Source organism: Dryas octopetala, chromosome 9 (genome assembly GCF_963921425.1).
Source record: "Dryas octopetala chromosome 9, drDryOcto1.1, whole genome shotgun sequence".
NCBI lineage: Eukaryota > Viridiplantae > Streptophyta > Magnoliopsida > Rosales > Rosaceae > Dryas > Dryas octopetala.
The window spans coordinates 2312808-2322013 of record NC_141374.1 but is presented as its reverse complement, the minus strand read 5'-3'; the positions used below and the strand labels follow the sequence as shown (position 1 = coordinate 2322013).

Below are 9206 nucleotides of genomic sequence, written 5' to 3'. Positions count from 1 at the left end.
AGTTTAAATATGGATTTTAAGTGAAAACTACTTTTCGAGATTTATAAGGATTTCGATTTTATTATTACTATGACTTTGTTAATTTAGATAGTTGGCTTTTGAGAAATGAGTTTTGATGTATCTTTGCCTTGAGTCCCATTAGTTTTTATAACACTCTTAAGGTTGGAAATGGTTTTAAAACTGAGAGATTTCAAAGAGCGACGTGAGATCTTAGAGTTAAAAAGAATTTTCTGAAAAGATATTTAACCTTTGGTTTCATTTTCATTAAACTTTCCACTCACTGAGTTTATCTCACAGTTTATCTTGTTTTGTCTTAAATTGTCCCTCCAGATAGTAGCTTTGGTGGAGGTCGAGCCAATAACGTCGAGGCATTTACGTCCATCTTCCTACTCTGACCCTATAGGCGCCATCTAATTTTTGTAGAAATTCCTTGTAATAGAATAGTTGTTCTGATAACCACTCTTAAATTTTAAGTTGGTTTTCTTTAAAATTGTTGGGTCTGAGACCCTATTTGGTTGTGGTAGAGGTGGTTGATGTTTTAGAAGTGCTTTAACATGTTTTGAAAATTCTGGGTTAGTCCATTTTCAGGGGAGATTCTGTCGAATTTTCGGTAGGATTTTCTTTGATTTTGGATCCCACAGGACCTCTCCGGGTTTCATGGTGGAATCCGGGGGCGGTTCTGTCAACTTGGTATCAGAGCATTTGGTTTTAAATTTCCTGTAGACTCTGCACCTCCTGTGCATCCTTCAGTGTACAAAAAAGTTTTCCTCCGCTAGTATAGATATGGCTCCTCGACGTGGCCGACCTCAAAGTAGACTATGGTAAGTTTATGAGGGTAGATTTAATACGATTAACGTGAGTGTTACGTTTGCGGTATGCTTATATTACAATTTGGGTCGTACTCGTGAGGATTTCTTTTTGATAATCAGTAACTGCGGAATTGAGAGCGCATTGTTAAATGTTTCAGTACTTCGTTTGAAGCCCAATCGAGGAAAAGACATACCAAAAGGGAAAAAAATTCTCATAGTTTAAAAGTTTTCTTTTAAAATGTTTGCCAAGGAAGAGGAGCCCTTAAGAGTGGATTTTAGCTTTGGAGGTCTACAACCGGATAAGTATTTTATTTATTTTTTTCTTAGGCTTTAATATTAAGTTGCATGCTTAGATTAATTAAGTAGGATTTATTTATTAATCAAGCATGCCTAGGTTTATTTTTTAGTTTTAATTGCTTAATTTATTTAGTTAATTAAGTAGGATTAGTTGTAACCTTAATTTGGAGATTTAATTAAAAGTTATTAACTTGTAGAGATTTAGTTGGATTTAAGCTATTATTCGAGTTTGATTAATTAGTAGAATATTTTGGAGAAATACTAATTAATTAAATACTTGGATAATACTTAGATTTGATTTATTCTAACCTAAATTAATTTGTGCAATTGCTTTAAACTAAGGTAATTAGTCAAGTGGTTTGATTTTAAAATTAACTTGAAACTTAGAAACCCTAAAGAGTAGAGTTTAGTGCACTTAGGACTAGAGTCTTTAGGGACGTATGACCTAAAAGGATGGGTCATAACGAGATTGTGTTGAATAACTTTTGACTAAGTTATCGTATTGTCGGACACTAGGAACACCAGTTATCGAAAGATTTCTTTGTAACGTGACAAGAATACGATGGATTCAAGACAGATAGAGATGCATAGGCTTTGTAAGAGAATACGTGAAGATCATTGGATTCCAGGTAGGGGGATATATCCTACATTACTAACTATGGATTCTGGTGTGTGTTTGTGTTTTTAAATTATTATATGTAACGACCCGAACCCAAGTCTTATTTCTTTAATAAAAATTAATCTTTTGGGCGGGCGTTATTAAAATTTTTGGAAGGAAATTCTAACATTTAGAGGGGTGTTTTAATTCAAGTTTGTAGCCTTTAAGTTCGAGACGGTTAATTAGAACTCGAGTTTCCAAACGCGTAAAAAAAAAAAAAAACAGTGTTCAATTTGAGAATTTTAGTAGGAAAGGTGGAGAATTTTCTAGAAAGGGGCAATTGGGTAATTTCAAAGCCCAAATACCACCATTTAAATCAGCCATCTCTCTCTCTCTCTCTCTCTCTCTCTCTCTCCTCATTCTCTTTTTCTCTCTCTCTTTCTCTCTCTCTCTCTCTCTTCATCTTCTTCCTTCACCCGCACCTTCCCCTGCGCGCATCACCAGCCACCACCAGCCACCATCACCGGCCACCCCTTGCCAACCTCTGGCTCCGGCGAACACCCCCCAGTGCCGACCAGCGTCCCCGAGCCTAGTCTCTCTCTCTCTTTTTTCCTCTGTGCGCACCCAACCTCTGCACCCAGTCACCATTTCCGTTCACGCCGCCTGCCATTCCGGCCACCTGAGACCTCCGGCGACCCTTCCTTTGGCCGACCAGCTTAGCCCGGCCCTCCTCCTGCACCGAGCAGCTCCCATAGGTCGGAAACAACTCAAGAACCACCTCAAAAATCGCCGGCCTCATCCTCCAATTTTCGGCCAATTTTCACCACCAATTTTCGAGGATTTAAATGGGTTTTTCTCATTAAGGTATGGGCTGCCAATTTTACAGTATTTTGGGTGTTTATTTTGAGTAATTGTAGAGAATTAAAAATTGGAGTTTTAGGGCCATTTCGGGTTTTAAGTTGGATTTTCGATTGGAAGCGAAATATTGTCGTTATTTTGGGACAATTTGATTTCTAGAAATTTCAATTTATGCTTAGGACTGAGAAATTAATTGGGCCTTGTTAAAGTCATCCTTATTTGGCTATTTTGACCTTGAAAATGGCCACTTTGGGCGGCACTAGTGGTAGTCTTGTTCACCGCTGTCATAACGTGAAATTAGGATTTGCTCCTAGAGCGATTTCTAAGTAGGTTGTTGTTTTGGCTAGGTCCAAAGTTGTTGGAGAAGCTGAGAAGTATTGGACATAAATTGGTGACCTTGCCGATACAAAAATTCATCTTAGGAAGAATTTTCCGATCAAGGTAAGACCTCCCGCTGATTTTCTTTAGTTTAGGATATGTTTTGGTGTTGTGGTTGAGGGTGGGTTAAGCCGAGGAGTTTTCGAGGAAGGAGGAAGTGTTTGTTGGGTAAATTTGAGTAAGTAATCTTTGGGTTGAACTAGATGTCAAGCGTGACGAGTAGGCTTGTTTACACGCACACACTTTAAATTTACGTAAATTGAGACTAATTTCATATTCTTATCATTTGATATAGGCGAGACGACCGGGGTTCGTGACGATCCGGCGGAAGATCGAAGTTAGATTTTCTCACTGTGAGTGGACCTTAAATTTTAATAATTTATGTTTTTATGTGGTTTGACAGGACCGCCCCCAGATTCCACCCTGAAACCCGGAGAGGTCCTGCGGGAATCCAAATTCAAGGAAAATCCTACCGAAAATTCGGCAGAACCTCCCCTGAAAATGGACTAACCCAGAAACTTCTAAACCTGTTAAAAAGCACTTCTAAGTCTTTCAGCCACCTCTACCACAAGCAAATAAAGGGTCTCGGACTCACTTAAACCTTAGGAGTTGTTATCAGAGCCACTGATCATTTACAATAAGTTTTCACAAAAATAAACATAGCGCCTACAGGGACCAGGAATGAAAAATGGATGCTATGCCTCGACGCGTTTGGCTCGACCTCCACCAACGCTACTACTTGGGGGGACAATTTAAGACAAAACAAGAAACGGTGAGATAGGCTCAGTGAGTGGACAGTTAAATGGAGATGAAATCAAGTCTAAATATTTTTAACTCTAAAACCTCACGTCGCTCTTTGAACACCCCCAGTTTTAAAATCATTTTCAGACTTAAGAGTATTGTAAAACTAAACCAAAGCACCAACTCTTTATCAAGTAAAACTTCAAACATTATAAATTCTAAGTAGTTTATAAATTTAAAATAAAATATCGAAATAAAACTGTATAATACATTTATAATAAAATAATTTAAACTGAAAACTTCTTTCTCAAACCACTCTCAACATACTGAAAAATTTATAAAACTGCTCAACTGAAACCGTCATACTTAAAAAAAACCTTTTGCTGCCATAAACTCATTACTTAAAATACTTAACAGTTGAAAACACACACCAGTCAGTTACCCATAGAATCTGTCATACATGCGCAAAGCCGAGGATCTGTCATACGCATGCAGAGCCATAAATAATCTGTCATACATGCGCAGAGTCGAGAATCTGTCATACGCATGCAGAGCCACAAATAATCTGTCATACATGCGCAGAGCCGAGAATCTGTCATACGCATGCAGAGCCACAAATAATCTGTCGTACGTGCACGCAGAGCGGCCCCCAAAGGGCGAAGCATCCCGACACACGGCCCAAAGCCTATGTGTGTGCCGTGATGGGTCCCAAAGACCTATTAAATCTGATAACCTGGAGGGTACTGCAAAGGTGGTTTGAAAACCGATAACTCACAAACATATAATTCAAATCTCAATCCTTTCATTTTTCTTCCAAAACTCTTCTTAACAAAACCAAACTCATCAAATATACATTTGTTCAACTCAAAATATCTAAATTCATAAATCCATGAAACTTTGAAATGCAAAAACCATAAATATCAAATTTTAAATTTAGGAAAGAAGAATTAAAAAAAAAACCAAATTTTAACTTAAAATCCTTTAGCTTAAATTCAAACTCAATATAGCTAAGTAATGGAATTTAATCATCAACATATAAAATATTTCAGAAAGATTAAAAGTTAGTCAACTCACAGAAAATAGCCCTAGCTTCGATCCTCGGCCGGATCGTCACGAGCCACAGCCGTGTCGCCTGCAAAGTGTCCGCTCACGCGCCAAGTTGAAACTTTCGTTCCTCAAGTCGCACCCATCTACACAAAACACTTACGAACTCAGTTTTGGTACTCAAAATAGCGCTAAATAATTTACGTGGCGGCTGGGTAGTCAGAACCCCCACTGTCGCCGCTCAAAGTGGCGGCACCTAAACTAGATTTCACAAATTTCTCCCAATTCCTCCAATTTTCAATCCTACACAGACATTGGGTTTCCTGGAGACAAAATTTATCCAAAACAACATCACCATAGCCCCCCAATCCGAAACCCACAGAAATTCCGAAATGACCCTAAACCCCCATATTCCATCTTCAGCAAATTCTCAAAATTGAACAACTAAACCATAAGAGGGTGAAAGCCCACTGAGAAGGAAAAGAAACCCACCTAATTTCGAAGTGGATGGCACTGTAGCTTGGCTAGAATCCGGCGAGACAGAAGGTGTCTCTGGCGTCGTTACTGTACGCGTGGGTTTGAACTGGCTGGAGGAGGCGTCAGGGATGATGGCCGGCGCCGGGGGAATGGGTCGGTGCCTGGGACGTTGGCCGGTGGCCTTGGGTCGCCGAGAAGCTAGTCGGGAAAGCGGTATGGCCTGCTGGAGTCGCGCGCAGAGGAGAGAGAAGAGGGTCGGGGAGAGGAAGAGAGAATGAGCTCGGGGGGGGGGTGGTCTGTGGAGTCGGTGACGATGAGAGGGACTCGTCGCCGGCCTCTGGTCGCCGGGAAGTAGGCCGGAGCTGGCCGCGCCAGTGAGAGAAGAGAGGGGGAGGTGAGTGAGCTCGGGGAGAGAGAGGGAGAAGTGAGGGAGCGCGGGAGAGAGAAAGAAATAAAAAGGGAGAGAGAAAGTTCTAGAGAAAGAGAGAGAAAGTTGTGGAAAAATCTAGAGAGAGAGAGGAAATCTGATTTTTTTAAAACCCACTTTTATAAATTTACAACATTGCCCCTCACTTTAAACGCCTATATCTTTCAAACCGTAACTCAGATCGAAGCGTGCTACGTGTCTATGAAATCGTGGGATCGAAACCTATCTAACGGACCCAAAGTCAAAATCGAAAACCCATTCATTTTAAAAGTCAACTTTTGGTCATGCTTAAATTAAAACAAAAATAAATAAATCAAAACTTTAAATCAAAACTCTTTTTATTTTCCAAATAAATCTCAAAATCTTTAAAATACAATCCAACATCTTTTATAAACCTCTTAAAAACATAGTTAAATAAAAATTTAAATTTCTAGTGAAAATTTGGGTCGGGTTGTTACAATCTTCCCCCCTTACAAAAATTTCGTCCTCAAAATTTAGTAGAAAGCTTTAATTTAAGTGAACTGTAATTGCAAACTTCTTATCGCCCATCAAATCAAACCTCCTTTCAAAAACCTTAAGTTGAAATATCAGATTTCAAGGATAAATTCAGTTCAGAGTTTGATTTACGGTTGAGGGGATGTAAAAATGGTTTTGAAAGAAGAGAGATTTATTAAATTGTTCTTACTCAGTGGTTTGTTAAAATGTTTTTGACAGAATTATATTTACTTATGTTGTTGTGTATGGCTCAAAAGTAAGAGAAAACAGATTTAACAGATCGATGTTCAGTATTTTCATGGGCTCAAGGTTGTGGGGCGTTTTATGGTTTCAATTTCTTTGGCTTAACTTGAATTTATTTTGAGTTTTAAATTTTAAATGTCTATCAAATAATCATTAATATTAACTAAATACACTTATCTTGGATTTCATAAATTTCACGATCAAGAAATATTTTAGCATGCTTTCATATATGAATTTATATTAAAATTACGTATTATGTTTGGAATGGCGTATTTAATTTCAACTTGGTTATGGAAAGATCGTTTATATTCTGTATTCTTCGTCTCAATGTCTATTTATTTTTGTTATGGGATATTACAATTTAAGGAAATGATTTTGATGAGTTTGGTTTTGTTAAGAAGAGTTTTGGAAGAAAAATGAAAGGATTTGAGATTTGGCTTATGTGTTTATGAGTTATTGATTTTCAAACCACCCACTTCAGTACCCTTCTAGGTTATCAGATTTAGATAGGTCTTTGGGACCCATTGTGGCACACACATAGCCTTTGGGCCGTGTGTCGTGATGCTTGACCCTTTGGGGGTTGGCTCTGCGTGCACGTACGACAGAATTTATGGCTCTGCATGCGTATGACAGATTCTCGGCTCTGCGCATGTATGACAGATTCTCCGGGTAACTGACCTGGTGTGTTGTATATGTATTATACGGTTTTATGGTGATAATTTATTTTAAAATTATAAAACTATTCAGAACTTTAAATATTTGAATTCTATTTGATAAATAGTTTATTTTCTATTTGGTTATGAAAACAAATTTTGAGCGAGTTTCTGAAAGCGTTTTAAAACTGGGGGATTTCAGAGAGTGACGTGAGGTCTTAATGCTAAATGTGGTTTTGAAGGATTTTCTGAAATAAGAAGTTTACTTTTATTTTCGTTTTCATTAAACTGTCCACTCACTGAGTTTGTCTCACTGTTTGTTTTGTTTTGTCTTAAATTGTCCCCCCAGGTAGTAGCTTTGGTGGAGGTCGAGCCAATAACGTCGAGGCATTTGCGTCCATCTCCCTAGTCGGACCTTGTAGGCGACATTTTATTATTGTAAAAATTTCCTTGTAATTAGAATAGGAGCTCTGATAACCATTCAACAATTTTAAGTTGGATTTCTGTGAAATTGCTGGATCTGAGACCCTATTTTGGTTGGGGTAGAGGTGGTTGTTGTTTAGAAGTGCTTTTTAACAGGTTTGAAATTTCTGGGTTAGTCCATTTTCAGGGGAGGTTCTGCCGAATTTTCGGTAGGATTTTCCTTGAATTTAGATCCCGCAGGATTCTTCCGGGTTTCAGGGTGGAATCCGGGGGCGGTCCTGACATTATAACATGCTATTATTGTTTATTGGTCTGAGAGTTCGGGTAGCCTTGTCGATGACCTTGGGTTCAAATCCTTAAACCTTTTAGAAAAATTGATCACTTATATTATGGGGTGCTTAGCCATGTTATCACTTGTGATGTGTGCTTGTGCGAAGCCAGAGCTCATAACTGATCCGGTGGTAGTTGATACAGTTTCTCAATTGCAAGTTCATATCTCTAATTACCAGGGCACTGTCGCTATAGTAGCTATCTTTTGCAGGCGACATCATAGTTGTACCTAATGTGTATCGACTATCTGATTTATTGTTATTTATGAATTTTTATGCATGTTTACCATATTGTTGTACAACCGTCATAAATGTTTTGAAAGAATTTCAAAGGAAAGGTTTGAAGAACTTATTTGATGATTTGAGGATCCGTCAGAAAATGATTTCCACTGAAAAGGTTTATGTGGTTTTCAAACTAACTAAGGTCCCTTGAAGGGAAGCTATAATCGTATGAAATGCTTACCCCCTACTTTGTTTTTGTGTTCTTTGTTTATTGGATGTTTTTATAAGTATGAGCATGGTAAAGAGATGAACTTAGACGATGGTCGAGCAGAGCAGCATCTTGAGACTTGTCAACTTTATGGAATCAATTGGTGTTGTTATTTAATTGATATCTCGTGTCGAGTATATTTTGTTGATTTTTTCTCTACTGATTGAAGATTGTTTTGAGTTATTTACTTTGATTTAACGTTTGCGTAGCTTTGAAACATTTATTCTATGCTTGCTATGTATTTTTAATTTATTTAATTCTTCAAGATTGCAATAAACTACCGTAAACTTGGGGTTCGTTTTATAAAGAAGTTTTATTTTTTACTTCACATGTTTTCCGTTATTTATTAGTTCTAATCCAACCCGGTCCATTTAATTCAAAATGTTCAACTCGCATTGGGTGTCTTGGGGGATTAATGCTTGATTAGTGGCATTAATCTTGAGATATTCAAGGTGGGTGCATCTGTTGCATACCCGGGGTTAATGGTGTGACATGTGGTATACGTATAAGATATATGGAATCCAAGTGGGTGATTCCCTGTCTTGGTGATCTTGTTGTTATTGTGGGTAAATGGTTGTGTTGTTTTCTTTGGTTTTGTTTATCAATTTTTTGCTTGTGTAATAGAATTTGGTAAAATTATAGCACTGGAATCTCGAGTTTAATTTAATCATGATTTTGGAGCATAACGATTAATTGGGTTTTCCTAGAATGCTATTATGATTTGAGGAATATTTTGAGCATGAGAACTTAACGAGATTGTTCTAGAATGCTATTCAGTATCTGTTTTGTAATACGAATTATTGAGGTTAATAGTTGTGATTAGGCATTTAATTTACCGGATTGATTTGTTGAGATTGTTGTAATTTGAGGATATAACTTGGTGGGCCAAGTGAGCAGAATACAAGGTATTAAACCGGGTAAGTCGTGGTGACAGGACCGCCCCC

At 37.9% G+C, this 9206-nt stretch overlaps 1 long non-coding RNA gene across 1 annotated transcript; it reads left to right on the top strand.

The window, feature by feature from the left end:
• Positions 1 to 2153: 2153 nt before the first annotated feature.
• LOC147273150 (uncharacterized) lies at positions 2154 to 8041 on the top strand. The gene is made up of 3 exons (XR_015119675.1): positions 2154 to 2568; positions 3236 to 3293; positions 7370 to 8041. It is a non-coding gene; the product is annotated as an uncharacterized LOC147273150 (long non-coding RNA).
• Positions 8042 to 9206: the final 1165 nt, after the last annotated feature.